This window comes from Epinephelus moara, chromosome 2 (genome assembly GCF_006386435.1).
Source record: "Epinephelus moara isolate mb chromosome 2, YSFRI_EMoa_1.0, whole genome shotgun sequence".
Taxonomy (NCBI): Eukaryota; Metazoa; Chordata; class Actinopteri; order Perciformes; family Serranidae; genus Epinephelus; species Epinephelus moara.
Window position 1 is genome coordinate 20,095,537 of NC_065507.1, and position 11,268 is coordinate 20,106,804.

The window sequence follows — 11,268 nt, forward strand, 5'->3', positions numbered from 1 at the left end:
AGGACCCACTCTTCCAAGAGAGGTTCTTCAGATGAAAAGGGTTCTTATGGAAATCCTCTGCTGCTTTCAAATTGAACATGTGTTTACGACACAACGGTAAATACCACCCCTATTTGAACACAGCATTAGTCTTACAACGAACCCTTCCTTCAAAAAAGAGTTCTCCATAAGCAAATGGTTCTGCTAGAGCCTCAGCCCTTCAGGAAGAACCCTTTGAGCACCCTTATTTCTAAGTGTGTATGGCAGAGAGCGTTATCCAGTGGGAGCAAGGCTGGTCCAGATAAGCACAGCCCAAAGGTTGTGGAAGAATAAGAAAGATGACAAAAGGTGAAGGCAAGAAGAGAAAAAGGGAAAAAGACTTGCAGTTACGGAGAGACGTGATGTACATTGCTCTTTTAGCTAGCCGTGACCCACAGCAGTGACAGATATAGCAGCAGCTGTTGTTATAGCAACCCAGGCATGCCTGTAGCAAGGCAGATTGCCTGGCAAAGATATTACCATGTGATGGTTGAGACAGATTCATTTATGCACAGCTATAAAAATGTTTTTAACACGCTTAATTACTTACAATGCACAAACTATATAAAGCAGCCACCCAGCATGCTCTGCTATACAAGGCTTGATAGACAAAAGAAATGCCTCCACAAACCTTGCAAGGTTAGGTATATTGTCTGACTGGCAAATAGGTAAAAAGTGCAACCTTTATCCATCTCTCAAGTTCACATAGATTGGTTATTGATTGTGCGACACATCCCATAAACTGGGAAACAATACGGCATTATGGGTTTGAGATGCTTCGTGAAAGTGCAATTCTGTAACCCTCCCCCCTCTTCTCTCTCTTTGTGTCTCTGGCCCTCTCCCTGCCTCTCTGTGCCTCTCCTCCTTCCCTCTCTATTGTTACAACGTGCCTCCCTGAGGATACAACCCAGTAATATGGCCCACATCCTCCTAATATACGTTTCAATTAAACCACCAGGCCCCAAACTGCCTCGGTGCTCTGGTAAGCATTTCAAGTCACATCACACAGAGAATGCGGATTAGCAATGACAATAAACACTCTTAATTTGGAGCTAATTTTCTCTGCCCATAAATGGGAACAGCTAATCATGTGAAGTGTCACTAATGACAGAAAGGGATTAAGTGGCTCAATTTCCCACTGAAAAAGCAGCCTGCACATACAGTAGCCTACAACACTGCTTTCCTTAAACACATGGGCCTAAAGTCAGTGTATTTAAAGTGTAGCCATCACTTTCTCACACTGAGCCTTAGAATGACCAAAAGAGTTGCAGCTATTTTTCATTTTGCCATCAAAAAATATGAAATCATTATTTCTGTTATCAGCAGTGCACAATGCATGTCCAGTTATGAAGGGTCTTTGTCTCCCCCTAGTGTAAAGCACATTATGTCATCAAATGTTGACATGTAATCAAAGACAACTTATTAATGTCAAGCTCTCTGCCTCACACCCAAAAGAAAAAAAAACACACTGTTACACAATTGTTTGATGAAGAAAGCATTTTTTATTTGCACATTGATGATGATGAGGGTATTTTACAATAATTTCTTATATTTATGTCATTGATTTATTGATCCCACCTGTTTGGACGGAGGGTTGATCAGCGACACTGTCTGTGGCCTGATTGGGAATGATGCAGCATGCTCTATGCTGCCAGACATCGCAGTCACCCAGAAACACAGGTTATTGATTGTTGTGGATCAATACTCACTTTGCCAGAGCTGAGTTCTATCTGTTTAAACATTAAAGAGTTATGATTGATGGGAACATATTGATAAAATAAAGTGAGTCATTATTATGCGTTGGTTTTCCACTTTCTAACTGAGTGTAACCTGTTTACCATGAAACCTGCTTTTCCCTTAGTATCCTCTCCTCTCCCCACCCCTCTCCTCCTGAGGGGTCCTTCCTCGATGTGGCACTGGTCTCTAAAGGGATTTTCAAAGCATTGTACCAGACCAAGCTGGCGCTAAGAAGGTGTTTCCACAGTAATTCTCCTGCCTGCCGCTTTCCGTTTCTTTTAGCAGCTGAAGACGGATGTGCGAATTTTAAATGGAGGCACAGAAATTGAATCATTTCTTCCATGGAGGCTTTTCTGAGATAACCATGGGCAGTTATAATTCTAAATCTCTGTATAACGTATACGTCAGGGCAGGACTGTTGACTTTGCTATGTAAAGAAAAATCCCACACTTTATTAATTCATTTCTGGAATGTCCATGTTCCAGCGTGATTACAGACTTCAGGCCAGGGAGAGATGAGAGATATTTTTGGATTGCAAACAATCTCTATTTTAGCAGACATAAATTAAAGTGGAATTCAGAGTGTTGGACCAAAGAGAGAGCTAAAGCCAGGCTGTGTCTTCTGATCAGGCTGGCTTAATAATAAATCAGTTATAATTAGACTCACCTTTTGAGAACAAATGACGTGATTGAGAAAACAATGTGGTTTATTTGAAAGGTAAGCCAATTTAGAAATGTAACAGATCATTGCACAGTGGTGTCATATGTTGATTAAGGATAAATATCTTGACAGATACACCACATTAAACATCAATGATTCATTTAGCACATATTTACAGTCCAAATACACTGCTCAAAAAATTAAGGGAACACCTAATTGTCACAGTCAGTTAAACTTCAGGGATATCAATCTGTCTATTTGAGAAGCACAAGGGATTGTGAATCAGTTTCAGCTGCTCTGGTGCAAATGAAAGTGACAACAGGTGCAAGACAACCCCCAAAAAGGGAATGGTTTTACATGTGGTGGCCACAGACAGTTGCTCTCTCCTTATCCTTCCTGACTGATTCATCTCTAGTTTTGTGTTCTGCTGGTGTCCCTGTCACTGCTAGTAGCATGAGGCATTACCTGCAGCCCAATCAGGTTGGGCAGGTAGTCCAGCTCCTCCAGGATAGCACATCCATACGTGCTGTGGCCCCCAGCACAGTCTCAAGAGCATGGAGGAGATACCAGGAGACCGGCAGTTACATGAGGAGAGCCAGACAGGGTCGTCATCAACCTAGCAGGAGTGGTATCTGCTCCTCTGTGTGAGGAGGAACAAGAGGAGCACTGCCAGAGCCCTACAAAATGACCTCCAGCATGATACCGGTGTGCATGTTTCTGACCAAACTGTCAGAAACAGACTCCATGAGGGTGGCATGAGGGCTTGACTTCCTCTAGTGGGAGCTGTGCTCACAGCCCAGCACCGTGCAGTTCGATTGGCATTCACCAGAGAACACCAGATTTGGCAGGTCTGCCATTGGCACCCCGTTCTCTTCACAGATGAGAGCAGGTTCACACTGAGCACATGGGGACAGGCGTGAAAGAGGAGACGGCGTGGTGAACATTATGCTGCCTGTAACACCATCCAGCATGACTGGTTTGGCGGTGGGTCAATGAATGATGGGCTGGAAAGACATATCCTTAGAGGGTCACACAGACATCCTTGTCATTACCAGCGGTACCCTGATTGCTGTTAGGTACCTGGATAAAATTATTAGAGCGGTTGTCCGATCTTATGCTGGTGCAGTGAGCCCTGGGTTCCTCCTGATGCAGGACAATGCCTGGCCTTTGTGACCAGAGTGTGGGCAATTTCTGGACGACAAAGGCATTGATGCCACTGACTGGTCCAATGGAGCACGCATGGGACGTTATGTATAGGTGCCTGCCTCTGACTGTCCTGTTTCGCTTGCTCCCTGGTAAACCACTCAGCCTTCCATCCCCGACCAAGAGCCTTCATGCTCCTGGTTTCTGTTTGCCTTTCCCCATGGCTGTGTGGAGAGACTGCCAGTCAGCTCTACTTTGTGAGTTTACCTGTTCTGCTGCCTGTGATTTCCTGCACTGCAGATTACCTTGCCGCGTGGCTGCACCTTCTGCCTTTGTGTGTGTGCCGTAGCATCCACTCATTGTCATTGCTCGTTCCAACCAACCTACAGCCCGCTTCCCACATGTGTGGTGGCTTTCCTTGTGTGTTCACAGGTTTCTGACCCTCAGCTAATCTGACTTTGCCTCCTGTCTGCTCCCTCATGGTAAGGCTGCACACGTTTGAACTGTTTGTTGTTTGTGTGCATCCAGCAGACACCAGTGACTCACCTGCTCTCTGCTTCGGAGCGCTACGCCGAGTGACTTTATACTGAACACGTGTCTTGGAAGGCTTCATGTTGTTTCACCTGCCTTCTCATTCTGTGTTTGACGAGCAAAATATTAAAGGTCATTACAAACTCTCCTGTCTGCCTGTGGGGCTGCAAGTGGGTTCAAACCACTGGCCTAGCTTATCCAGCAACCAAAAGCTGAGCTATAGCGTGTTAATCAGTGGTGGTAGCCAGATTTTGTTACCTTCAGACAGAGCCAGACTGGCTGTTTCCCCGAGTGGAATTGATCTTTGTCCGAAAAAACATATTGTCCAAAATATCAAACTAATCCTTCAATTTATGTATAACAAGACTAAAAAATGTCACTCAGATTAGTGTTTTAGTGCAAAGAAACAATAACTACTACTACCATGAGTGTATTACCAATCAGGCGTACCAGGCCCAGGGGCTGAAGGGCTCAGGAGTCCCTGAGTCAGAGCTTCTGCCTTAAGTCACTTTTATTAATGTTGCATTTCTTGTCAAAGCGCTCAGTCATTCATGTCAATAGCAGAGCCCCAAATGTCAAAAAAACATGAAAGAATAGAGTAAACATTCACTTTGAAGATGTCGCAAGAGAGAAACCATCTTCATACATTTGAAGTGAGTGTAAATCCCCTTACTTTATTTATAGGACTTGAACTCTGTAGGGGGAAACAACAGCATGTTGTACCTGCTTACTGGGGGATGTAGGGGAGGTCTTTTACATGCAGGGATGAGACTCTTGCTCTAGATAGCTCTCCAAAAATGAGAGAAAATAAACCCCACCTGATTACAAGTTTTGCTTTTGAACAATGCACACTGTCAGCACAGTTCTACTAATGCGCGGCTGTGATTCTAAATGGCAACAGCCCACTATTATTTGGTCAATATTTGATTAGAGGTTTACCTTTCCCCTCTGACTCATACATTCTTCAAAGTCAGTGCCCATTATGGAAACAGAAACCTGCTTGCACAACACATCACTCAACTGTTTATAGTGTCTTTGTCAGCTGTTAAATTGCACCTGGACAACTTTGAAGCACCTCTGAAGAACCTTTCCATTTAAGTTTTGCATAATCTGTCTTGGGACAGCACAGCCCCCGTGAATTATTCCTGAGTGTCTGTATAATTATATCAACCTTGCTGCTACAGAGTTGTTATCATCCCCCTGTGGTGTCATTGGCATAAAGGAGAGCAAAGAGGTAGATGTGTTTGACAAATAGGGAGCATCTCCCAACTGCTGAATGAGAAGCCTATATTCTCAGGAACATTCATTTACTGTCATGTAATCCATCAAAGCTCTCTTCTTAACACAAGTGGTCTGTTGGGTATTTCAGTTTCCTCACTTCTTGTCTCTAGCAGTAGATTTTTTTATTGTGCACATATCTCACTTTGGTCCTCTTGCCGTTACACACACGTATGATATTTGTAGTGACATATTCCTCAAATCTGTCACGCGTTTTCTAATCTGTTTTTTTTTTCTCTCATAGCGACAAAGTTTATTTGCTTTATTTGATTCTTCTTTAAATTCAACACATACACAGATATAGCAACAGATGCAACAGAGCTGTAAGTGGATGTCGAATCAACAATAAACCATATGGAAGGCTGTTGCTGTCAGCCTCAGTGTCATCATCGACATTTCATACACATGGATCATACTTCTGCTCACCTACTGCGTGCGTTAAAGAATGCAGCTACGTGTTTATTTTCTCAATCTCTTTAGTCAAATGGTGTAGCCGATATGGGATGTATCCCTTATCTGTAGTGTGTGCTCCCAAATAAATCACCGATCTCAAGCCTTTGCGTCGTCTTTGTTGTTGTCACTCAGGGCTGATACTGTGAGAAAAAAGAAAAAAAAAAAGAGCGAGAGATAACATATCCAAATCCCCAGCTGTTTAAAACCCCTAATCAAAACTGAATCCATGAATTAAACAGGAACCCTTTCACCGTATACCTTCACCTTTCCTCTCTCCCATCCATCTCTCCTATCCATCATCCCATCCTTCATTTCATTCACCCGCATTTCAAACAAGAGGCATCTTTGATTAGCGAGACAAAGAGGATGCCTTAAATAAAAAGACCATTTACAAGTCAGACTCGGAAGCGAGGCAGTGACTGGGCCCTGCTTTCTAATTTGTGATGAGAGGATGGAGCTGGCCCATTGCACAATGACGTCGCAGCTCCATTGTTAGTGAAATGAACACCTGGCTGCCGGAGAAGTGCTAAATCACGGCTGTGTGTTCAGACACACCTGAGGCCCTCCACACAAAATGACACAAAGCAGAACATTACAACGCAGGCTGGCTGAATTCAAAGGTAACTGTGCCTGAGATGCGGGGTCTTTATCTAATCAATCAACAACTGGCTGGTTGATTACATGAAAATACACTGTGTGTTTCTATATCAACTGAAACATTGTTTTCTTGAAGAAGAGGTTAAATAAAAATGGGGGAGAGGGATTTCTGAAGATTTCTATATGTGCCGTGGAGTCAGAAGTTGATAGCGGAGAAAGAGTAGCCTTTAAAAAAGTGCTGGACCTCTGACAAGCTTGGTGCTTTATTACTTTTGTGCAGCAGCCAAGGCAGTGGTTGACTGATGTGCTTCTTGACACTAGTAGTTAGAGAGAGCCCCATTATCTGAAAAATGTTGTTTCCTCAAGACAGATAACAAATGGACATTCTTCACCCAAGAATACTCACATGCATGCCTCAATCAAGGGCAATCATTAGGAATTATAACTCAAGTCTCACAACCACTGACATATTACTATTGCTTGGGATCAAAACCCAACTGATTAAACTTTAATTCCCTCTCACCTCAGCAGCAGGTTCAATAGGAGGACAAAGTTTGAGATGGGCAGTGACAAATAACAGCTGCTCTTCTCTGCTGCTATCTCACGCACATCGGGGCACCCTTATTTCAACCATAAATCCCTAGTCTGTAAAGGTACTCAAGTGAAAGCTCCTTTCCACAAATCCTCTGGGGTCAATTAAGGCAGGGTGCACAAGACATAGGAAGTTTTATCCACAGCTATAACCTCTTTAAAACGGCAGGTTATTTCCTGTGAGTTAATATTATTTACATAATTCACGACGTGGCGTCTGTACTTTGATTAAGCCTTCAAGCTTATCTGGCAGAGATGAATGTAAACATCCTCTGTGACTTCAATAATTTGGAGCACCAGCTAATGAACACATAGGATCAATAGCAAAACCACACACCGTAGCACTTTACTGAAGACTTCCTTTCACATCCCCATAGTGGACAACTACCAGTGGGAACAGCTGAGCTTATGTGATGCTACTCCATGCTGGAAACAGGAGAAATTGTTACTGAGACAAAGGAAGTTACACCAGTGGGTAGAGGGGGATGCTGAACAAAAGGTCCATCCTCATCTTGTATTGGTACAACATCCAAAGCAAAATCATCAAGCTAAATCAAATTGGGCTGTGCAGCAGAGGATAGTTTGGTGTTGAATGGCCAGGGAATGGAGTTGTCTATGCAACCTGTTCTTAATTTTTAAAGTCAGGAGGTAAGCTCATTGTTACCACACTGTGCTGTAGCTTTGCTCCAGGGCCCAACCCTGCGTGACCCAATACAAGATCAGACTGGCAATTCTGGCAAATGCCTAAAAAACCCAGAAAGGCCTACTTAATGTTGGAACAGCCAGTCTGATAAGAGGAAACACTTGCCCAAAATTGTCAGTGTCCTACCGTAAGGCAGGTGCTGTGGTACTAGCCATCGTCACCTCCCCTCACCCCTTCAAATGGATCGGTCCATATAATGTCAGAGGTCAAACAGGAGGGGTCAAGAGGGAAATAAATGAAATCAAGACAGAAACAGAGGAGTAAGTGGAATGGAAATACAAATTAGATGGATACAGGATGAAAAGGCCAGACACAAACAGAAAATAAGTAGCACTGAGCACGCGGCTGACACCAGCTGATTAATGTTGCCCAGGGGCAAGCAGAGGAGGTTCCTGCCTGCTGCTGAGAATGAGCAACATGACAGCCTCTCAGCGGGTGATATCACTAGTGATAGGCTAGCTCGTGTAGTGACAGTTAATGGAACTGGCCAGTTAGCAGCAGTACTGCCAATGCTGTACCACCCAGGTAGCTTAAAGGGAAATTTCGGTTTATTTCAACCCGTCTTCTATCGTCCTAAATTTGTTTCAAGTCACTAGTGACATAGAAATAATAGTTAGCATGTTAGCCGTTAGCCTAGATACAGCCGTAGTGTCAGACCTGTTAAAACGTAAGTGAACGGGCAACCTTCAAGTGCAAAGTTAGTCCACTAAACAAGCTTTTTCTCCACAAAGACCGCCTCATATCGTTAGGATAAATGTCAGAGAACATATAGAANGTCACTAGTGACTTGAAACAAATTTAGGACGATAGGAGATGGGTTGAAATAAACCGAAATTTCCCTTTAAACTGGTTTGTTTTCAGGCTTTAATTGAGTGTATGTGTGGTGTAAGTCCTGTTTTAAATCACTTCTATGGTTTATTTCTGATTAGCACATCACTGCCATGAATTACAGACTGTTGCTATGGACAAAGAGATAGCAATGGGGCTGGTCCAGAGGAAAATTGGCGGGTCTGACCCTGACCCATACCCATTTATAAAAATTAGCAACAGTGATAATGCAAAGAAAACTAGGTGTATTGTGAGTTTGTGGCCAGCCAGATCCTGAAGATCATTTTGTGAATTATATTATGTTGAAATGACGACAACTGGATGTCTATAGATATAACCTATCAAAACACAGCACAACAGTACAGCTATTCTAGTGGCCCTGAGAGGCTGTCCATCGGCATGGGGTGCTTTGAGTGTATTGCTAACTTTAGCATGCTAACATGCTAGCATTTAAAGGGGCAAAAAGCGAAATTGTTTCACCGCTAGGTTTGCTAGGTTTTTGTATTTTGCCCTCAAAGTTCACTAACAAGTTTGTGTAATGTAAATATGCTCAACTGTTAAAGCTGGGGGTTTTTTGTTGTTGTAAAAGAGTGCATATCTTATCTTTGTGATTTTAAAATAAGTGTGGGAAACACACACATATCAACTATTTATGATTATTTCTTGAATATTTCGAACGATTGAAATCAAAGCACACAATGCATGAAATTAAAACATCTTTCGAAAAAGGTCACATTTTAGTTTTAATGTAAAAAGCAAGTTCCCTGAAAACATAGAAAATAATCTCGCAATATAGCCATTAAAAATTAGAAATAATAATAATAATAATAAAATTAGAAAATAACATAATGTTTGTAAATTTGTAAATAACTTAGTGTTATCGAGGGTTACTTTGTGGAGGCACTTGTTGGTGGGCCCTCAGTCTCTTTCTTTTTATGAGCTCTGCTCTGTTCATATTCGGTAACATGATTGTGCTCCAAGTGCTGAAACAGATTAGTGGTATTACCTTTGGTAGTTTTTTTCACAGTGTTTAAATTTGATTTCTTTCTGTTCGATGACATCTTCACGAAAGCCAAAGTGTGTCCAAACGACAGACATGGCATTTCTCTTTGGGTCAAGTTGCTGAGTTGGCTTGGTGGAGGGATGGGGCGGGGCCATGGGACCACACACACAACAGTATATTTTTAAGCGGACAGTACATGAACACACACAGTGTGGAAAGTATTAACAGAATTTAAAAAATGATAATAATTACAGACATGGGCAAGATAAAGTCGGTTAGAGGTTCTGAATGTCGGTTTCGGTTAATTTTTTATTAACTGCCCAGCCCTAGGTCATAGTATGTAACAAAAAATTAAACCTTGACTTACTGATGTAGATCAATAAAAAGACAGAGATTACCACGGTTATTTTAATTTATTCCAAGTGGATGAACTAATATCTGCCTCAAATATCATGGAAATCCATCAATTTTCAAGACCTCTTATCAGGGGAAAAGTCAGGGGATCACTGAAGTCATTACAATTCACATTCACATCCATAAAGCGTGAATGTTGGTACGAAATTTAGTGACAAACCGTCTAGTAGATATGGGAATATTTCAATGGATACAGTGATTGATGTACCTGTTGGTGGAGCCAGATGAAACGTCAAGAAAGTCTGTAGGATTCACCCTATGGGGATCATGAATGTCTATAAAACATTTCACAGCAATCTATCTAAAGGGATGGAGAGGAAAGGATCCTAACACTAATACCTACCGTGAGGCTAAAAATACATACATGCATATATATGAGGCCAACAAGCCAGATTCAATATAAAGGACAGACAAAGGGAATCTCTCCTCCCTGTGCACTACATTTTCTCCAGCAGCACCTTCCTGTTGCAGCTCTCAGTGGTGTGGATCAAATTTACCTCCCCTAGTGAATCTGACCTACACTGCACCATAAAAAAATCACTTAACCAAGTGAATTTGATCTAGGTTGAATTGGATTGGGTTACGTGTTGTGCAACTGTGGAAACCAGCGAGGAAAAGGTGTGATTGAGTACTAGAATAGACCTTGACTGAGGTGAGGCTTTTCCAATAACGGTAAACAAATTGCTTCTCAGCAGCTGTCCGGAACCAATTAACCTGTGGACACTCACGAGTAATTTCATACTAAAACTGACAGTTTGAATTGATGGCATGAAAACAAAAGCCTTACCTATAAGCGCTAGACGGGGAGAAAAACAAACAGTATTATATCTTATGAGAACTGTAAATACTAACCATATCACAGAACCAATTTTGAATTCTTAGATAAGGGACGTCAAATTGGGACTAATGGGATACATGGCAGCAGCAGTTCCGGGTCTCTGTTGCCTCTCTTGATTTTAAGCTCCATTTTGACAAATAAAGAAGGAAAACATTACCCTTATTCACTATCATTATATGCAGCCAGCTGACGAATACGAAAGAACTTGAGCTGATTAGCCATTCAGCCTTGACTCAGTGCAAAACTGGTACAGAAATTGCATTTATGTTAGGTTTTGTTTTTATTCTAAAAGAGCAATTCATTTCCTAAAGGTCTCTAATGGCAGAGATAGGTCTGTCTCTGTTCAGTCACTGTGACTGATCTATACAGAGAGACAGAATAGAAGCATACAGTATAAACAAGGCACTTTGGACAAATTAGTTTTCCAGGTATCGCAGTTGTATTTATGGTTTCTGGTACATTTTTCAAATAAAA